This window comes from Polyodon spathula, chromosome 12, assembly GCF_017654505.1.
Source record: "Polyodon spathula isolate WHYD16114869_AA chromosome 12, ASM1765450v1, whole genome shotgun sequence".
Taxonomy (NCBI): Eukaryota; Metazoa; Chordata; class Actinopteri; order Acipenseriformes; family Polyodontidae; genus Polyodon; species Polyodon spathula.
Window position 1 is genome coordinate 19,100,471 of NC_054545.1, and position 21,518 is coordinate 19,121,988.

A 21,518-nucleotide genomic window follows, 5' to 3' on the forward strand; every position below is an offset into this window, starting at 1 on the left:
CTCTTCCCCTGGCTCACTCGGTGCACCTCAAAGAGGATTACAACAGCATCAAGACCTTGCTGGACGCCTTGAAGTATGATGAGTATGGCTAGGAGGTCATAGGAGACTTCAAAATGGTGGCATTCCTGATGGGTCTCCAAGGCGGTTTTACCAAGTTTCCCTGCTATCTTTGCCTTTGGGACAGCAGGGACACCAAGGCGCACTACCACAGGCGGGACTGGCCACAGCGGACCGAGTTCTCTGTGGGGAGGAACAACGTCAAGTGGGAGCCACTGGTGGACCCCCGGAAGGTGCTGATGCCACCACTGCACATCAAATTGGGCCTTATGAAACAATTTGTCAGAGCTCTAGATAAGGAGTTGGCAGCCTTCAAGTACCTTCAAGACTTCTTCCCTAAGCTGTCTGAGGCAAAGGTCAAAGCCGGTGTCTTCGTCGGACCACAGATAAAGAAGATCCTGGAGTGCAATGAATTCCCCAAGAAGCTCACTAGTCAGGAGAAAGCGGCTTGGAACAGCTTTGTCGCAGTGGTTCGGGGCTTCCTGGGCAATCACAAGGCTGAAAACTATGTGGAGCTGGTTGAGACTCTGGTGAAGAACTACGGCACAATGGGCTGTAGGATGTCCCTCAAAGTCCATATCCTTGATGCTCATCTTGATAAATTCAAGGAGAACATGGGAGCATACTCGGAGGAGCAAGGTGAGCGCTTCCACCAGGATATACTGAAATTAGAACGCCGCTACCAAGGACAGTATAACGAGAACATGATGGAAGACTACATTTGGGGGCTGATTCGTGAAAGTGATTTACAGTATAATCGTAAATCTCAAAAAACTACTCACTTCTAAATCTTTTGTAGTCATTTTTGTATTACTTTAGTATAAATACATGTTCATTTGGATTCATATGTTGTTTTTTTCGGACTTTATGTGAACGAAAAGACACAAATTCGCCTGTCTTCTCATTGGAAATAGGTAAATTTCCAAATAACACTGTCCTGGTCACAAAAGCAAAGTTTGTGGGGAATAATAGCCATTTTCTATACTTTTGAGGCATAAGCCATTAGGAAATAACACTTACTACCCAGGAACCAAAAATAAACACGGTGGGTGTTACCAATTGTTTTCTGTACAGGGAAACAGCCTAGCTGTCCTGGCTTGATAGGGACTGGTGGTTAGTCAGCACTCCTTTTGGAGTAGATTTTTGTTTGTTTATTTATTTTTTTGTTTTGCCACTGTACTTAATAAAATTCCTAGCAACAATTGTCCATCTTACCTTCTAGAGTTTTTTTGCAGTGCTCGCAGGTGAAATGAGGTGCCCAGGGTTTGTCTTGATCCCCGACAGACATGCCGAAATATGCCTTGAGGCCTCACACATCTTAGCAGATGCTTCCACAGAGTACTTTTTTGCGCTTGTCTTGAAAAATTGGCCGCAGACATAGCAAAATGCGTCTGCCGGATGCTTGCAGCCTCTTGATGCCATCTCAGAAAAATGCAGATATGTATCCACTTAGGCAGCTGGAACTAAACTGAACTGGTGGGCTTAAGGCCCCTGTTTTTATACTACTATTTATATTACCGGAAAGTTCTAGAAAGTTCTAGAAGTTACTCCAAGTTTACTTAGCACTGAATCTATCTGGAAAATAGGTAAATTTCAAAATATCACTGTCCTGGTCACAAAAGCAAAGTTTGTGGGGAATAATAGCCATTTTCTATACTTTTGAGGCATAAGCAATTAGGAAATAACACTTACTACCCAGGAACCAAAAAAAAACACGGTGGGTGTTACCAATTGTTTTCTGTACAGGGAAACAGCCTAGCTGTCCTGGCTTGATAGGGACTGGTGGTTAGTCAGCACTCCTTTTGGAGTAGGTTTTTGTTTGTTTATTTATTTTTTTGTTTTGCCACTGTACTTAATAAACACACGCTATGGCGTTTCACTGCAACTCCTGTGTTTCGCGTATTTCCTACTGTGGGTTGCCTTGGCCATCGGTCACACTACAACTATATATATATTGTAAGATAGCAGGGAGGGGGTTGGGATTCCTAAGCATAAGCATATAGGAAATAATACTTACTACCCAGGAACAAAAATTGTGTTACATAGTGTAATCTTTACCAAAAGCACAACTATTCCATACAGTAACTTCTTCCGGGGTACTTACAGAAATCTTTCAGAAACTCTCTCCCTCTACAACCTTCCCCCTGGTAGTCTCTCTCTTGAACTGGATTTGGGGCTGGCTTTATACCGGCAGAACCCTGCCCTAACAGGATACAGCTTTGACCGTGGCCTCCTTGGAAATGTAGTCTTTTAGCCGGCAGCCATTTTACCCCACTACACACAGTACTCAGTATACAGATAGTTGTTTATTGTGGAAACAGGATTGTTTTCATTCTATTACTTATGTATGCATTGTTACATACTTTGCCATACATCCCACAACCCACTCTGTCACTATATATATATATATATATATATATATATATATATATATATATATATATATATATATATATATATATATATATATATATTATATATATAAATTGTGAGATAGCAGGGAGGGGGTTAAAATTCCTCCCTGCTAAATCCATGTGAGAATGCACTGTGGGTAAACAGGTTAATTGTTTAATGATTTAGTTAGTCCCCTGCACCTGGTGATAATTATAAATTAGAGCCAGGTGCAGGGTATTTAAGAGAGGCAGCCAGACTGATCGGGGCTGCTGAGAAGAGCCCGACTGTGTGTGTGTGTGTGAGAGTAGTCGTATCAGAAGAAGGAATTGTGTGAAGCCCGTGTGAGTTTTGTGTGTTGGTGTTTGACAGGTAAACGGCTTAGCCGTCCTGTGGTCAGTGAGGGACCAGTCTGTGTTTAGTTATAGCTCCGAAAGGGAGTTAGTTGTTTATTTCTGTTTGTTTTGTTTTCATTTGTGCATTAAAATTGCGCATAAGTGCTGAAAAATCAATTTCCGTGTCCTTGGGTCTGCTTTTAAAGGGGCAATGAACTCTGAGTGCGAAGGATCGTTTACTATATATATATATATTAACATATACATAATGGCTGCTTGTCACTATAGGCAGGTTAGGCATGGCCTTACCATTAATTTGTCCAGTTTTTTTTTTTTTTTTTGCCTAAACAAATACAATGAAACTGCTCTGAATGAATATCACCTTTCAAAACACCCGACGTCCGCTAGCGCTATTCGCTGTCCTGGACTGGGGGCTATCAGTGGCTAGGCTGAGAGCGTTGCAATCCCTTGAGATTTCACGCAAGCGCAGTGCATCTAGTAAGGCACTGGGAGGGGTCAGCCTTACCCACGCAAGCAACTAGAATGAGCTCGAATGGGAAGGTTTCCATGACAATGCTTGGCTTGGTAAGGCACTGACAGAGCGGTGCCTTAAGAGGAAGCTGGCTAGCTTGGGAACGAGCAGAGCCAGAGTTCGTAAGTGTTCTGTTTTGTGCATGTGTTTTGTTGTTTGTATTTTGTTCACTGAGTAGCTAAGAAATTTGAACTAATTCACTATTATGTGTGCAGTCTTCAGTTAATTTTGTTAGGTGACTGGTTGGCTTAGCTAGTTAAACAGAGTTAATCAGGGCAGCTGACAGCTATCTAGTAGCTAGCTAGCTACGTAATCATGATACTGATACTGTCAGATTTCTGGAAGCGAGCAGCAGAGGAGTTATAGTGCTGACGATCACCCATGGATGGTTATTTCTTCAATTTGTTTGAGCCATTATAGCCATAGGCTATGTCTACACTAAAGTCTGTTTGTGATTGAGAATTAGGCCGAGCCCGCCAAATAAATATAATCTGTCAAGAAATATCATTGTGTGCTGTCATTTGTAAGGATAACTGCTGATACAGATGTGTTTCATATCCTCATATTTTGAATGAAATATGAGTGTGAATTTTGAATGAAAAATGCTCTCTCCATCTAAACATATTTGCTAAAATAACAAACGCACAAAAATGTGCACTCATGCACGCGCATTTTTGTGCGCGTGCTCACTCTGTTCCAAGTGTCTTACCAATGAAAACAGTCACCAGCCCCCACTGTATATATACACACACACACTGTGGTAGCGTAGCCAGGCAGGCTGGGCGTGTTCAATATAACCGGTCAGAGTCTTTAGAACAGATCCAAACGGACAGTGATTTTTATTATTTGCACGGTGAACAAAACAAAACAAACAAACAAATCCTAACTTCACTTTGAAGTACTAACTAACATAGAAAGCTTCCCTAACTAATACAGGATGGCTAAGTTGTTTACCTGCAACAAAATACGATTGGTGATAAGTTTTTCACTTACATCTATCACGATTCCAAAACCACACACTTTTACACTACAACCGCCTCCCTAGCACCCCCATAGTCTTTGAACAAAGGACAGCTTCTATCCCTGTGATTCAAACATTTCAACCAATGAACACACCATTAACAATCAGTGAACATTTAAAACAAGGGTACACAGCTGTTCCTCATTTGTAGGCTAAGTGCCTCAGAGGTTTCTGGGAAACTTGGTTATTAAAAAGGATTTTCAGCTGCCTGAGGGCCCCTACTTGTCCACCCGCTGTCATTACACTTTAAATGGGGAGCAATGTTTTCACCATTCTAAAACTGGCACATTTACCACTATTGACTTTACCACAGTGTATATATATATATATATATATATATATATATATATATATATATATATATATAATATATGTGGTAAAGTCACTAGTGGTATATATCTATACCACTCCCTACGTGTTAACAATTTAGTCCCATTGTTTTATGAATAATAGCCAGTGAAGTGATACAGTCATACCACATTTATCTTGACAGTCTCTATAGCTAAGAAAGGTTCCCTACTTGGATTGTGGGCCTCTGGCACTACTGGAGGTGTATTGGGATGAGATGTTTGCTTTGGATGATATTTTAGATGACCATAGCCCCACCTGTAAATTCTACAGATATGGGAATCTTTTCAAGAAGCGCTCAGGTTTTAATCTGTACCTGTGATGCCCCTTTTCAACTGTTAGATACACCTCTGAAAGTACTCAGAGAATCATTTGTGAAGCAGAATAGTACAAAAAACGAGCACAGGGTGAAGCTGTATTCCTGTCCTTTCTGAAACTGTGAGTTTCCATTTACTAACTCACAACTTCAGAGGTCATTTCTAAAAATCACCTTACTTGAGAAATTCATCCTTTAGGAGTCTTTTGAGAAGAGAATGTGCATCCTAGCGTATTAAATACACACAAATACAATATGTAGAAAATGTAGAAGGCATATAGTTTTTTATGGTGTCACTATTCACAATACTGTGTACTGTAAGCAACAAAGATACACTATACAAGTATTTGCTCGAACTGAATGAGTTCTTGAATACACACCTCGATTTCCATCTCTGATCCTTAAATCACCAGTAGTTTCATTAATAGGGTTTGTCAAATTCAAAATGTACCGTATTTATTTTAAAAAGCCTTTTTACCCTCATGTACCTTGAGGGTATCTGAAATCAAACACAAACCAAACAGCTTTCAAAGTGTAGCTTTTTGGATTTACTATCTAAAAAGTGTGGCCAGTGCCACTAATGTTATTAAACATATTGTCAAGAAGACAAAGTGTGTTAGTGAAAGTGCAGTCCTACTGCACAACACAGTTGTCCTTTAAAATATTATAGCTTGGGCTACATGGGCTGTTAAACTTTTTGTCTGCACCAATAAATCCCCTGATTCTCTAACCCTCTGAATGCCCCTTGCTTTTTCTGATTTCCTCAGATACATTTTTAACGATGATAAAGGTGATATAACATTTCCATTATCATCTCATCTCTAGTTTCAGGATATCTTCATATGATGTCTCCCCTGAAGGACTAGTAATGCTTGGTCTTTAATGATAGGGAGCACTTTGTAAAGCAAATGATGTTACCCTTTGTGAACTTTGTGAATGCTGATTCACTCTAGAGGTTTGTCAGTGATGCATTATTATCTAAGATTGATAAATCATGAAATAAATGGGCAATAGCTTTAAATAAAGCATTGTGACATACTATTTAGAAATGACACTGGTTTCAGCTAGTGTTAAGTGTGCCCCTCCCTCATGAGCCAACACTTTGACAGCAATCAATGGGAGGTCATCTAAAGATGGGCAGGAGAGCTGTATGATAAACAATGCCCACCAGCTTCAATGATGAGTGGCTGTGGCTCCAAGCATGTTTTTAAAACATGTGACAGGGCAGCGTCACGGCTCAGGCTGTTACCAGCAGGAAAGAGACCCAGAGGCAGAAAGCTGCAGTTTAAGAGCTGGTCGCACATTTCTTAACAAAACAAACACAAAAATAGGAACAAATAAACAGGTAGAAGGGCCATAATAAAAGGTTAAACAAAGCAATTCAGCAGTCAGACTGGGCATTTGGCTTTAATGACCAAGTTCTCCAAAACAGTACAAAAATCACAGTGCAAAAACTCATCCGCAAACACTTATCATACAAACACTCATCCACAAGCACTCCTCCACAAGCACTCATCCGCAAACATTTATCACACAAACACTCATCCACAAGCACTCATCACACACTCATCCACAAACACTCATCACACACACACTCATCCACAAGCACTCATCCCACAAACACTCATCCACAAGCACTCATCATAAAAACACTCATCCACAAACACTCATCCATAAGCACTCATCCACAAGTACTCATCCTACAAACACTCATCCACAAGCACTCATCACAAAAACACTCATCCACAAACACTTATCACACAAACACTCATCCACATGCACTCATCACACACTCATCCACAAACACACATCACACACACACTCATCCACAAGCACTCATCACATACACTATTTACATTCCCCCCCACACACACTATTTACATTCCTATACACACACACTATTTACATTCCCCTCACACACACTATTTACACCTCCCCCACACAGACACACACTATTTACAATTACACACACACACACTATTTATATCCCCCCACACACACTATTTACATTTCCACACACACGCTATTTAACCCCTCCCCCCCCCACACACACACACACTATTTCACCTACAAACACACTATTTACATTTACACACACACACACACACACACACACACACACACACACACACACACACACACACACACACACACACACTACACTATTTACACAGCAGGGCTTGTGTCCCTGCTGAATTCCTGTGCTGCCTTCCTCTGTCAGTTAGCTATCCTTTCTTTCCTTCAGCTGTGGGTGTTATAAGGCATTATGTCATAGGTGGAGAGTCTCTAACCCGACACCATTATGATATTTCAACATATCACAAAACATTGGAATCCCATCATTTCATTATATAATGGCATTTATCATGTTAATTAGGCACTTACAGTCTTGACAGTGATTTTCACTGATGTCTTTCTGCTGTTAGCCTCTGCTTTTTTTTTGCTCCGGATCATTTCCAGTGTGAGTTTGAATGGTTTTTTGCCACTGCCAGGAAGGGTAGGGACCATGCATTTCTTTGTTCATGGCTTGCTTGCCAGTAGATGCTGATGGAGGCCTTATTTTCTGTTCAGCTTTGGTGAGAATAAATGGAATGCATACCCATGTGCTCCAGGGAGGAGGTGACGTGACTGAACCAATGGAATGCATACCCATGTGCTCCAGGGAGGAGGTGACGTGACTGAGACAATGGAATGCATACCCATGTGCTCCAGGGAGGAGGTGATGTGACTGAACCAATGGAATGCATACCATGTGCTCCAGTGAGGAGGTGACGTGACTGAACCAATGGAATGCATACCATGTGCTCCAGGGAGGAGGTGATGTGATTGAGACAATGGAATGCATACCCATGTGCTCCAGGGAGGAAGGTGACGTGACTGAACCAATGGAATGCATACCATGTGCTCCAGTGAGGAGGTGACGTGACTGAGACAATGGAATGCATACCATGTGCTCCAGTGAGGAGGTGACGTGACTGAGACAATGGAATGCATACCATGTGCTCCAGTGAGGAGGTGACGTGACTGAGACAATGGAATGCATACCATGTGCTCCAGGGAGGAGGTGATGTGATTGAGACAATGGAATGCATACCCATGTGCTCCAGGGAGGAAGGTGACGTGACTGAACCAATGGAATGCATACCATGTGCTCCAGTGAGGAGGTGACGTGACTGAACCAATGCAATGCATACCATGTGCTCCAGTGAGGAGGTGATGTGACTGAACCAATGGAATGCATACCATGTGCTCCAGGGAAGAGGTGATGTGATTGAGACAATGGAATGCATACCATGTGCTCCAGGGAGGAGGTGACGTGACTGAAACAATGGAATGCATACCATGTGCTCCAGGGAGGTGACGTCAAAGACGCCAAGGGTGTAAATAAAAAGCAGATAGGTTTTCAGGCATTTTTAAGATGTATTTTTGTAGAGTAAATGTTAGAGTGTATTATTAAAGTCCACATCATTCCACAATTTCTTGTTTGTTTCATTGTGGGAGTTAGAATTTTGTTGTTGTTTGTTCGCATAGCATATCTTTTTATTAACTTGTCTGTTTTTATTGAAAACAGTATAGTAATTATTTTCTTATATTAGATAGGCTTTTTTTATTATTGTCAGTAACAAATAAGCACAGTTTAAAATAAAACACAGTGAAGGAAATAGACGTATGAATGTGTTTTGAGGGAGCGTTTCCGCTAAACCCTACCATTTCCTTTATTTCTTATGGGGAAATGAAGTTTGATTTACGTGTTTTTGAATTACGCGTCCATTAATCAAGAATGCATCTACCGCATAAATCGAGAAGTGGCTGTAATATCAACGTGAATTAAAGCATTTTATATGGGAAAGATAGGAGGGTGTGCAAATGTACATAAGACCAGATGGATTAGACTAAAGCGAACATGTAAAAACCATACAAAAATACCCCAAAAAATCAACTGCACTTGCTTTATGCTTTCATTAAAATGACCACATGAGTTGCTTTATGCTTTCATTAAAATGACCACATGAGTTGCTTTATGCTTTCATTAAAATGACCACATGAGGCACAGTCAATCCCAATCATCATGGATGAAAACTAAATAAACAAATCCCCCTCCAGGGGGAACAAATGAAGGGGGTGTGGGTTAAATCAGCCTATCAGTGACATGCTTTGTTAAGATGCATGCGCTAAGACAAGGGATCCCAGCACAGATCACTACAGTATTCCACTCATTACATTGCCCCAACTATAAATTAGTCTGCTTCCTGAACACAAAGCCTGGGATGAATGCACGAGGGAGACCTTTATTGCTATTGACATAATGTAAACACTGGTTTCATTTTTTAATTCTTTTCTAGTACTTCCTAAATCAAAGCTAACACGAGGATCTCTTTCTGTAGTTTATGAATATGAATAAGAGGTGCTATAGAAGTTTACCTTTATATATTTTCTCAATATTACAGTAAATAAACATCACAGTTCTAGACACAGAGAAAACATCATAGCTAAAAATATTACCTTACTGGCAGATTCTCCATTCGGCTTTCAAACCAAAGACGAAGGTGTACCCCCATACAATACTTTTAAAATAGCTTTTGGATACCATTATAACACCAGCCCAGTACCCTGAGGAAACCCTGGCAGACAGCAGCATTGCCAGGAACGCTGAGGCAGCGCAATGGCATAATATGCTAATGATACTGCAATAACTTCCCAGTGTATACATGTTCATGCAGCCCTGTCATCAGAATGTGGGGTTAAAGGACAGTGAATGTCTGTGAAGTGAACGACAGTAACCAAAACTAACCCTGAGTTCACATTCCAATGCCCAGGCGTCCACCGTCCTATAACTGTATTACATTACAAAATCTAACTTGCAGAATTTCTAGAGAAAAGGTTGACGAAGAGAAGTGGCTGTGGATTGTGGACCATTGTGATGTTACTGTTCTGAATTGACTAGAGAATGGTTTTACAAGCAGCTGCTGTCAACCCTACCGATACTGAGAATAAAGTTCGGTATCTGACATGAAATGGGTTTGTTTGAGACGTGTCACGATGACATACAGCACACTCAACCAGTACTGATTAGCTCCTCACCAGTGTATAGTACAGTGTTAAGTTGAAAATGTTACCTATTTTACGAGTGTCTCATACCACTGTATCTGTCACTGTGCTGCTGTTAATCTGAACCATTGTCGTTCATTGTACACAGCATTGCCACTGAATACAATCTGATAATGGTTGCTGCAGGCTACTTGCTGGGAGATCAAATGTCTATTTCCCAAACTAACTTACTTTTCATGGTTCTAAACTATTAGCAATACAAATGTAATTGCTTCAAGTCTATCTAAGTTGTTTCTTACAAGTTGTTTGTAACATTAAAAATGTTTTTCCTTTTTGAGAAACATGTGAATTTTGCTCCACAGAAAAAGATGACTACATCTGATTAAAACAAAGGTGATATGTAAACTCATCATTACCTCACAGCAGCTCCCCTAACTCCCAGCTGTTCTCTAAAGCAATGCAACAATTACTACAATACCTGAAACACTACGAGAACTGAATGCTACACTCATGTGTTTTACTCACTTACGTGTCAAAATATGACATTTCTATTTTTCTATTCAGATTTTAGAAACACAGTTCTTAAAAAATGTTGTTTAAAATACTGGCAAGGGTTTGCATATTTTACCACAACATTTAAAAGATGTATTAAGTATTTTTAAGAACACAGTCACCGCAAAGCACTGTATAGTAAAAAAAACTATACAAACAGAATAACCCACAGTGTGAAACAGAAAAGCTTTTTACTTCAATTTTAACATTGAGCGTCTAATGAGCGTCCAATTTAACAGTTGTGAAAGAAACATCTGTAGGACCCATAGCCCTGGGTTACCCAGCAAACCTTGTATCCTGCAACAAAGATGTCTGAGCCAAGGAAAACAAAAGCAGATGTTACTACTAATTACACAACCTGGGGTACGGTATGTAATACTGCCTCTTTTGTGTTAAATCCAGACTGAAAATCACAATTGCTCAAGCATACCCAAATGAGCCTGGATTTATAATTGTAGCACTTTGGGGTGCTGGACCAGTCCATGTATTCCATGTATTGCAGGGGTAGCAGTACCACCACTTGCTCCTTGACTTGCTTGGTTTGTGTGCTTGTATAACAGCTATGCTGTTGTCAGCAGATCTCCCCCAAGATAAATCCCCAGTGTACTTACCTATATAAGTATGGCAATGAATACTTAATCCAAAGGTTTAAAAGCCAAACAGATTGCTAATTTTTAAAAGATGTAGGCAAAGCTTTGACATTGTAAATTCCTCTTTAAAAAGCATTGAAAAATAAAATCTAAAAAAGTGTGGCACCACTTGAAAGCCAGTTTGCATGACAGCATTGAATAACAGACCTGGAGATAGCAGGAGGGTTAACCAATGCTTTACAATTCATTTTCATCTTGTTTGAAGAACAGCACTGGTCCCCCTTTTCGTGTGTTGAAGATCATTAGTTTTTTCGTGTTTTTTTTCTATACTAGAGGATGGTTGTTTCAATTTTCTTTCCTTTATGTTTAAACTTTAGGATTGAACATATTTGAAAGTTTAAACATAAAAAACAAGCATTATAGGAAGTCATCAATCCAAGTTTATAAATGACTGCAACATGGATTTATGTATAAAGTATATGTGTACAGCACTGAATTGCATATGAACATGCTGAATATCGAATGATACAATTCATTTTGTTCTGCTGAATATCGAACTGATACAATACAATCATTTGTGCCCATATATAATATATATATATATATATATATATATATATATATATATATATATATATATATATATATAAGTGGGGCCCCAACCTTCACCCCCAAAAAGCTTTTCATAATCATACAGTTGCTCCTCACGTAACGGACACGTTTGCCCGACATAAGGAGGTGTCGGGTTTAAAAACAGTACAATAAAATCACACACACACATGCATTTATAGTTCTCGATCTATTTTAAACACAAATCATTGTGCTGAAATAACACTAATGTGTTTTGGGTGGGCTGCACATTACATTATATAAAAATATAAATATACAGTATACAGTACAGGAGTAAAATCAAATTAATACCTAGCGCACCTTTTATTTTAGCTTTCTGGTAACACAAAATAAATCATGCTACTGCATTGTACACATATCATTACAATATTTCTGATCCCTCATTTGTACTGCATCAACCCTGTTTTTGTGAATTTCTGCAGGAATGGCCAGAATTACACATCCATTTAAGGCTAAAGAGCAAACAAGAACTGCAGCTGCAAAGCATTAGTTAAAATGATGCTAACAGCACTGAGTTTGTTTAGTATGCAATGATTGTGACAGACGCAACACTTTAGTACATCTACCCCTTAAACTCTAAACTAATACAGAATTATCAAGTATAACATTGCAAATAAAAATACAAAAATCAAATTGTGCATTCCTGCTCTCTAATCACTTCCTGTGCAGCAACCATTGTGGTGAAACTGAGCACAGGAAGTGATATGGTACCAGGAAGCAGTAACCAAATCTGTAGCAATTCTCTAGGGTTGTATTTGAAATATTCATATTCTGAATTGAAGTATAAAATATAAACAAAGGCTTAAACCTTGTTTAGTTCTAATTTAACTGGGTTAGTTTACACAGGAGAGAAGGTTTGTGTGGGAAGTTGTGAGGATGGCTTGATTAGGGCAGGGTTTGATCATTTAGCACCAGTAGGATCTCTAGTGCTAAATTTTCCAAACAGTTTAGCATCAATTTTTAAAAATGATTTGCACCCCTGTGTAATCTACTGTGTGTTTTAAATTAGCTGTAAAAAAGGGCATGAGATAATTACACACAAATAAATGTTGAGAATTTAAATAGACAGCAAGAGAAATGGAAAAGTGACAGCTAAACAGGCATGGAGGTGGATAGAGTTTGATAAATGAACAGTGGTTTGACAGATAGACCTACTGCACAAACCAAAAGGGCAGATCATAGAAAAGACAGGTTTTCAGTATTTATGTTTAACTGGTGATGTCAGGGCATTGCGAGTTCAACAGATTGCCATAGATTATTTTTACAAAGGATCTGGGGTTCCAGGGCTGTCTAAGAATATTGCTGCAGTATTTATCCTGTCTGAGAATATTGCTGCAATATTTGTCTACATTTTGGAAGCAGGTTGAAAGAGTGTTGTGGGCACAAGCCCAATGCAGTAAGTGCAAACAGATTAAACCTATGGGAGAATGATAAGGCGCAGAACCTCCCAAGAACAAGTATTATTACTAGTTTGATAAAATGTGCAGAGGATGTTAATAGTTCAGTCAAAGCATACAGAACTAAAATAATGACTGTCAAAGAGCATTTTAAAATGATTGATATCTATATATATATTATACATAATTACTATTCGTTATATATATCATCCTAATCTTATACTATCTATATATATATTCTCATACTAAATTATTGTATATCTATTAATTATGATACCTATTAATAACCTGGTTTTATTTAATAATTGTGACCCCTTAATAACTGGTTTTATTTAATGAATAGTGTAGTTAGGCCTTAGGTAGCTGGGAATACTCTACATTCTGTATCCCGTCTGATGAAAATGTGCTGATGTGGGTTAGGGTTGTGCTGTTGTGGATGTTAAACTGGGGTTCTGTGCACACTACTGCTAAAAGAAAACTGAAATGACAAGTTTCTCGTTACAAAGGTATTCAGACTCAAAACAGAATTGCCACTGGTTCCCTTTATAATATATATATATAGTATAGTACTATCTATATATATATTATATATATAATTATATATATATATCATTATCTATATCTCAATATCCCCAAACGTGCAAGTATCCCCCATGGCCGGCTTCAGAAACACAAATCGCACATATATTTGTTAAGTGCACGGCTTCTATGTTAAGCATTAATTGAACCCACTGTATCGTGTTCTGTATTATCAGTGCAAGTTTGTCGGAATCAGTTCTGGAATCAGTTATTTCACAAGGGATTACACACATACACACAGGTAAAACCACGCTTCTTTCCAAACCGCCGCCGCTATTTAAAAATACACGCCTACCTGTCAACGGGTAGCTGTCCAAGGTATTAGAATCCAGTTCCCTCTATCGGTATATATTATTAGGAACCTGCATTCTTTTTAATCCAGTCTTTGAATGCTTTGCTGGAAAAGCAATCCAGTGCTGGCAACGAGGCGTACATTGTGCTACAACCGCAAAAGCTATCCGTCACAAAATTAAATAACAGAGCAGTGTGTAAATGTGCAAATCCGGATAACGTTTTACAATCGTAGACCCCACATGTTGGCGTTGTATCCCTTCTTGGGGCAGGAGATAAGACTAGCTCCCAGTTTCCCAGCTCTGTTTAACGGCAGCTCTGCGATACTGAGTCTCTCTCTCTCTCTCTCTCTCTCTCTCTCTCTCTCTCTCTCTCTCTCTCTCTCTCTCGTTTAACGGCAGCTCTGCGATACTCTCTCTCTCTCTCTCTCTCTCTCTCTCTCTCTCTCTCTCTCTCTCTCTCTCTCTCTCCTACCCCCTTTCCAAGAACGCATAATTTATTGGCAATTTGCTTATGTAGAGAGACTCATACTCTCTCGCCACAGCTGTAAGACGTTTCAAAAGCACCCAATTCAACTGCTCTGCACTAAGACTGTGGATTGTATGAAAAGACCATCATCAGAGAGAAGCGGACAGGTCAATGCATAGAGCCAAGACTTTCAATATTGCATTACAGATGAAGGGCTAAGGGGTTTAAATAGTTCTGGACGGATAGTACACTCGGAACCTCCTGTCACTCACAAGGTTTCACAGGAAATAAACACAACAAGCGTTAGAGTTAGAGGAATAACATGCATGCCCAATAATCATGCAACAATTCAGGCTTGTTTTTTGGTACAGCCACAATTGCGCATTTTAATTTGTAACGGGCAAACCGTTGACAGTCTGTCAGGTTAAGAAATCTATATGTATGTACGTGTGTGTGTGTGTGTGTGTGTGTGTGTGTGTGTGTGTGTGTGTGTGTGTGTGTGTGTGTACTTTGTAGCTGTGGTGTGTTCTCTTGTTTTTGCATAAAATTTTTTTGCCCATAATATTTGTCTTTTCTGCCTAGTATGGTCTATACAGCTTGTTGGCTTTGAATTGGTCAGTTCTGCATCCTATCTGTAATAATGAAATATTAGTACAAACTGTTCTGTTGTGCTGACGCATTTTAGTTCTTGACTTATGTAATCTTTTCAAATGCAGTGCTGGGACCAGTGATACTATTGCTTGTGAGAGGCAAGACAAGGTGCCTCTCAAACTTGCCATCACTTAGTGTTTGGGGATACAAATACAAATACTTAATATAATATTCAGGGGCATGAACCTTCTATTGCATGTTTCTTTTTATGTTTTTTTTTTAGTGCATCGATTTTCCACTGTGGCTAATATATATTATATATATATATATCTATTATATATATATATATATATATATATATATTATATATATAATATATATATTATAGATAAATACTGAATTAAAACAAAAGTTTACCTGGAACTGATATTCCCTGAAAGAAGTATAATCTATTTGTGTTTGTTTCATGAAGAAGTGTTTTTAAACTTTCATTTTTATCTGTACTTATTGACTGATCAATAAAACAGAGTTTCCTAGTAGCAGGGTAGAGAAGTCAGAAAGGGCAGTCTTAATCATGCAAGAGGATAAGAATCAAAGGGAGGGAGCCTTTCTGAATGCTGCACTAAAAAAAGCTCTTTATTGAGCAGTTTTAGAGAATGAAGCAAAAATATGGTTTCATGAGAAGATTTACAATGATTGGACCCATCCTTTGCATCACAACTTATTAAATGAAAGTTTAAATTGAAATCCTGCTTTGTGTTTAATTAGTCTGGAATAAAATGCATTGCTTTAAGTAGATGAGCAACAGAGTAGGTCTAAACAGAGCAGGGTGTAGTATATGAGAACTTTCAAGATTGGATTGAGCTAAGTAGGGTACATCTCTGGGGTCTTAAAGTGGGCACCTTCCATCCTCTGTGTTTCTTCAACTAGCCCACGACACCTTAAGAGGGCTCAACAGTGATTCTGGCGTCCCAACATCACCCCCCTCCGTCCCCCCACTCAACTCAAAAGGTCTTTGACAGGTGTTGCATGTATGGATAAATCAAACATAGTATTTATTCAAAGTATTTCCAACACATGGACTTTACCCACCTGCCATGGAGTCTTGTTCAAGCAATGATTTCCGTGGCTCTACAGATAAGCTGAGACATTGAACTATGACCTGAGAAAGCAGACAGTGGACAGTAGTTTCAATGATGACTAATCTGTTTGGGGGTTTGCACATCACACCATATAGAAATGCATTTCTTATGCTATTGATTGACTGATCTTCCTGAGTATAATCTGCACATACTATATTGTGTAACTCCCCAGGGTAAATGATAGCATATCTTTGTTGTGAGAATGAAATTACAGCATTCCTATGTGAAAACAAAATAATAGCGACACAATGAAAAATATTAAATGTGTACAGGTATTTTGACAAATGCATTTTATTTTAATCTAGTGCATATGAGAACATGTAGAGAACATATTATTTACTTTAAATTGTATAGCGTTTATTTAAATAATGATTAGCTCCAAAATGTAACATGATACAGTACAACAAATAATGTCATGTGCAAAATTAATATACGTTGATCCCTTTTAAAACACAGCAAAACATTGGGAAACACTAAAAACAGTTTAATTAGTGAATGGCCATAGTCAAAGTATAGTGTGTATACAATATACTGTCAACACTGCCTAAGTGTAAATAAAGCACATTCATGGCGTATAGAATTGTAAAATGAATTTGAGAGATGCACAGGTACAGTAACTACTATTTAACAGCTTTACTGTTTCATATGTTTTTTTTTTACTTAACCTGTGCCTATACTGTACCTTTTATCTGTCATAAATACAATGCTGTAAACGAGGCTTGTTCTTTCATCTGCTTTTCTGGAGGGTTGAAAAAGGTGTGTAAAAATTATATAAAATGGATGATTAAGCATACATTATGGTGAAGGATAAATAACATTTCAATGACAAAATTTCTTTCAGTGTGCCTTGCAGGCATTCTTTTCCGTACGTAGCTGGTTGTTTCTTATGGAAACCATTGAATTCTGTTTCTTGTGTTCTAGACATTAGATTTTGGGTCTCTTTCTTAGTTTAGCATTGCATGGTTTGAAAGGAGACGCAATGGCTCTTCCTCCAGTAGAAATCAATTGTCTGGATTGGATTGTCGTTTTAGGCCTCTGACAAGTTGTTCTTGCCATCCCCTGCCACCACCTCTGCATTGGGGTCTTCCCTCTGGAGTCAGCAGCGATTCTGGACACCCTGCAGCTGGGCCACTTCCCTTTGAACCCCAGGGCCAAAAATCATATTTCTGATTAAAGAATAATTGCTCCTGTCTCACAAACTGAAATGCAAATGATTTTATCTTTCCAATATCAAATGCTTTTGCATTCACTGTGCATAGTTATTGCAAAACATTCTGAATTAAATTGGATTATATCTGCATTATTCAGTTACATCACAGAAAAATACAACAGCTAGCTCAATCACATACAGTATGTATTTAATCTGTTTGTAATCCAGTTTGAATATTAAAGTAATTTGCATATTTCACATTTAAAAGAAATCAAAGCAAGCATGCAAAAATGAAACGTATGATTGAACTGATGATATGATATTGTTACTAAAATATTATCTACTGTAGTAAAAGAAAATGTAGTAAACACTAACTAGCTCAATATGAGAACTGAGTTAACGTTATTCTTTTTTCATTTTACACACACAATACTCTGGAATCAGCTACCCTATACATACATTATCCAAGTATTAACAATGTACTTTGTACTGGGGCTAAAGATGCTCCACAGTCCAACCAGACAGGGTGTAGTAGTCACAGCTGGAGGATAGATTAGCTTAATCCTACTTCAGAGTCATTCTCAATTACCAACAATAGAGCATTTGATAAATGCACCAAACAAAATAACTACAGCACATGATGAGAAAACACCCCAGCTATTTGGTTGAAGGCTGATTGCCTTGTCATACAGCATATGGTCTTATTATTAATTACCAGGACCCATTTTGAAAACAGTTAGTTAAAACCAGCATGCATATCATTACAAGTCAAAAAGCAAATCTATACTATTGTACTTTCAGTGTATCAGTTTAACAAGTCACAGAGTGCTACATTGATATTGGTCTACAGTTGAATAAGTACATCTGACCTTAATGAAAAACTGGAATGTCTGTGTTTGAGTCTTGTCGAGCCACATGTAAAACATTAAATACCAGGTATGGACACATTTCTCTGGGAAAATTACTAATAATGTCTCTAAACATTTCATAGATGTTAGCTTTAATTCAAAAGTAGACTGTTGCACTGACACACTTCAGAATATAAATGCATCTTATTCTGTATAATTATCTCTGAAATTTTTTCATAAACTCACTATTAGAGATCTTATCAAAAGTAATATGTCCCCACTGTGCTCCAAAAAGGGATGTTGAATGCAGCTTTTATAAATAAATTATCTTTTAAACTTTTAAACTAAACACAGTCTACCAGGTATTACATATACATTTCTATTCTACACATATTTTCTTATTCTATTTATTGAAGCTTTCAACAGAGAGAACAATATTTCAGACCTTTTAGACCTAATTGAGAATCAGGGTGACTATATTAAGGAGAGGTATGGAATGATAGGACTACAATCAAAGGGGTTTTCATTGTTTTCAATAGCATTGAAACTGAGTCTTGACAAAGGGTAGGGATGTAAGATCAGAAAAGGAGATGTAGGGGAATAATTGCATAGAACCATTCCTGTACCTGTTTGTTGCTACCCTGTACTACATTTATTCACTGAGTTATATGTTTTAAAATCTTTTGAGTTTATGATCTATTAAGTTTATAGAAATAAAGTAAATTTATTAAACTGCAGGTACATGTGGCTGAAAGAGCTAAACTGTGGGTGGTGTAGCAAAAAGGAACAGGCTCCAGCTTATCTGTTAATTACCCCAACTGAGCTGGCTCCAGCTTATCGGTTGATCTTTATTGTGTTACCTCGTAAATACCTGTCCCCCCTGTTGTTAATTACCCCAACTGAGCTGGCTCCAGCTTATTGGTTGAAAGGGAAATGACCCTGTCTCTCTGTAAAGGTATAATAACTGTATGCTAACTCTGTATGGCAGAACACTGCTCGGGTTTCCTAGCACTGATGTGCTGAGCTGTTTGCGCAAACTAATAAAGCTTTATATCTCTGAACACCTAGTGCAGTTGGCTCTTTTAGTTGCGGACCTGAAAAGTTCCACGACTGAGATCAACTGTATTGATTAATTCTTTAAGGAACCAGACTGGTCTGAGTGAATTGCCACTATGCATTGAACAATGCTATACTATGAAGCTTGGTCAGGACATTCTTTAGCACAAGTGTTTAACAGAATTCGGGGATATATGGAGGGACCTGTCCAACTGTCCGTCCATTTGTCACACTGACATTGGTAAATTCAGTGCTTGAAAGTCATGGGGATCTACTTTTGGATGCTACTCTTAAGTTTTGTGTTTACAGTAACACATTGACTCAATCTAGTGTGAATAGTTTTTCTAAGGTATTCCTGGATTGCGGATTGACAAACAGAACACTGATCCATTCCAAGAGTCTATTAGAGAAGGGGTTTAGATTGTGTATTGACAGATGGAACACTGAGCTATTCCAAGAGTCTATTAGAGAAGAGGTTTAGATTCCTTTGCGATGTTCTGTATTGATGTGACTTGCACTGCCAATGTGAATGCACACTGTTCTTCTGGCAGAAACGTATACTCAGACAGCCCTTCTTGCACTTGAATGATGAAGAAAAGCATTCTCGTCAAATGTTCTTCTTTGTCATTATTACTGGCTTCCAAACATACTTCCCATTTCTAACCATCTAAGGTCATTGTAGTTTGCTAGGCTTTGACTGTGAGCTCACGTGGAGATGATGCTGCTAGCTGCTGACAAGTTGGTGACAAACAGTTCAGCAGGTGGAACACTCCTGATGATTTACCAGACAGCAGCAGCATTCATTTAGTGATGGTCTGCAATAGCACATCTTTCAAGAGAAGTTTGTCCAGGGTTCAGATACCTAACAACTAGCAAATTAAGAAATCTTGCTCCCTGACTCTCAATCCAGTACTTGTATTTATTGGACTCTTCCTCAATTTTAAAGATTTTCATTTAGGATAGCCCGCCTCATTCGGTACACCAATAACCCCATTCAGGTCCCCAGAATTTAAGCACTAGCTCTGTATAATCAATCAATCTTTATTTTATATAGCGCCTTTCATAGTGGACCACCATCACAAAGCGCTTTACAAGACGCAGTAAATACAAGAAATACTCTATAAGGTGGTCCTTTTCAATGCTAATCACCCATTCTGTTTGAGAGCTGTACTCAATAAACATGTCTTCTTTAAGAAACACTGAGTGGAACACTATGCTAACTGAATACTTGTAACTGAGTAGTGAGTGTGGTTCATTTAATTGTCTGTTAAAAATGTAAAGCTTTGGTTAAACTAGGCTCCCTCTGTCTTCAAACCAAGCTCAAATATTTGTTTAAAAGCCTGGAACTGCAGTGCGAATTAATATAATTCTAAATGAAACATACAGAAATTATAGTTGTAAAATACTGTACACACATTTATTAAAGTTCATCATTATATGTTTGCAGTTTTCCCATTCTATTCCCATGATTATACAATGAATTTACCATTGTTTACCCTGATCTGCCATGTTTATTAATATGGTTTACCATACCTCATTATTCTTTACCATGCTTACCTATGCTTTACAATGCTTTTACTATAGTAAACATTTATAAGGGTATATACATGTGTGGCAGAGCACAGCTCTGCCCTTTAGAAATTGGCAGGGATGGGGTTAAATTCCCCTACCTGCCTGGGTTCATTCTGTTCAGGTGGCTGGGGTTGATTAGATGATTAGTTTCATTAATGATCAATCAGCGCCCAGCCACCTGACATAAAAGGAGGCCTCTGATTTTCATTTGGGAGGAGGGAGTTGAGGGAGCAAGTTGTTGGTTTGTTGGTTTGTTGGTTTGTTGGTTTGTTGGTTTGTTGGTTTGTTGGTTTGTTGGTTTGTTGGTTTGTTGGTTTGGTTGGTTTGGTTGGTTTGTTGGTTTGTTGGTTTTATTTTTTGAAAGTTTGATTCCAGTGAAGGCATTGCCCAGCCTGGAAACCTTATTTTTGATAAGTTCTGTTTTGTTGTCTTTCTATTTGTGTTTGAAGATTTTTTGTTTTGCCCTTGTGCACTTTCATTTTTGTGTTTATTTATAATAAAATAGTTATTTTTTTGAACTTCAGACTGTCTCTGGGCCTCTTTCCACTCACTAGCCTGTAACATTTGGTGTTTGAAGTAGGATAGCGCCACCTAGAGGCTCAG

At 38.4% G+C, this 21,518-nt stretch overlaps 1 protein-coding gene across 1 annotated transcript in view; it reads right to left on the reverse strand.

The window, feature by feature from the left end:
• tmem121aa (transmembrane protein 121Aa) overlaps positions 1 to 14,393 on the reverse strand; it is a 65,099-nt gene extending 50,706 nt beyond the window's left edge. Inside the window, exon 1 of the mRNA XM_041265465.1 lies at positions 14,093 to 14,393. The gene's annotated coding sequence lies outside the window, so the exon portion shown is untranslated. The remainder of the gene's footprint in view (positions 1 to 14,092) is intronic.
• Between the last annotated feature and the right edge of the window lie 7,125 nt (positions 14,394 to 21,518).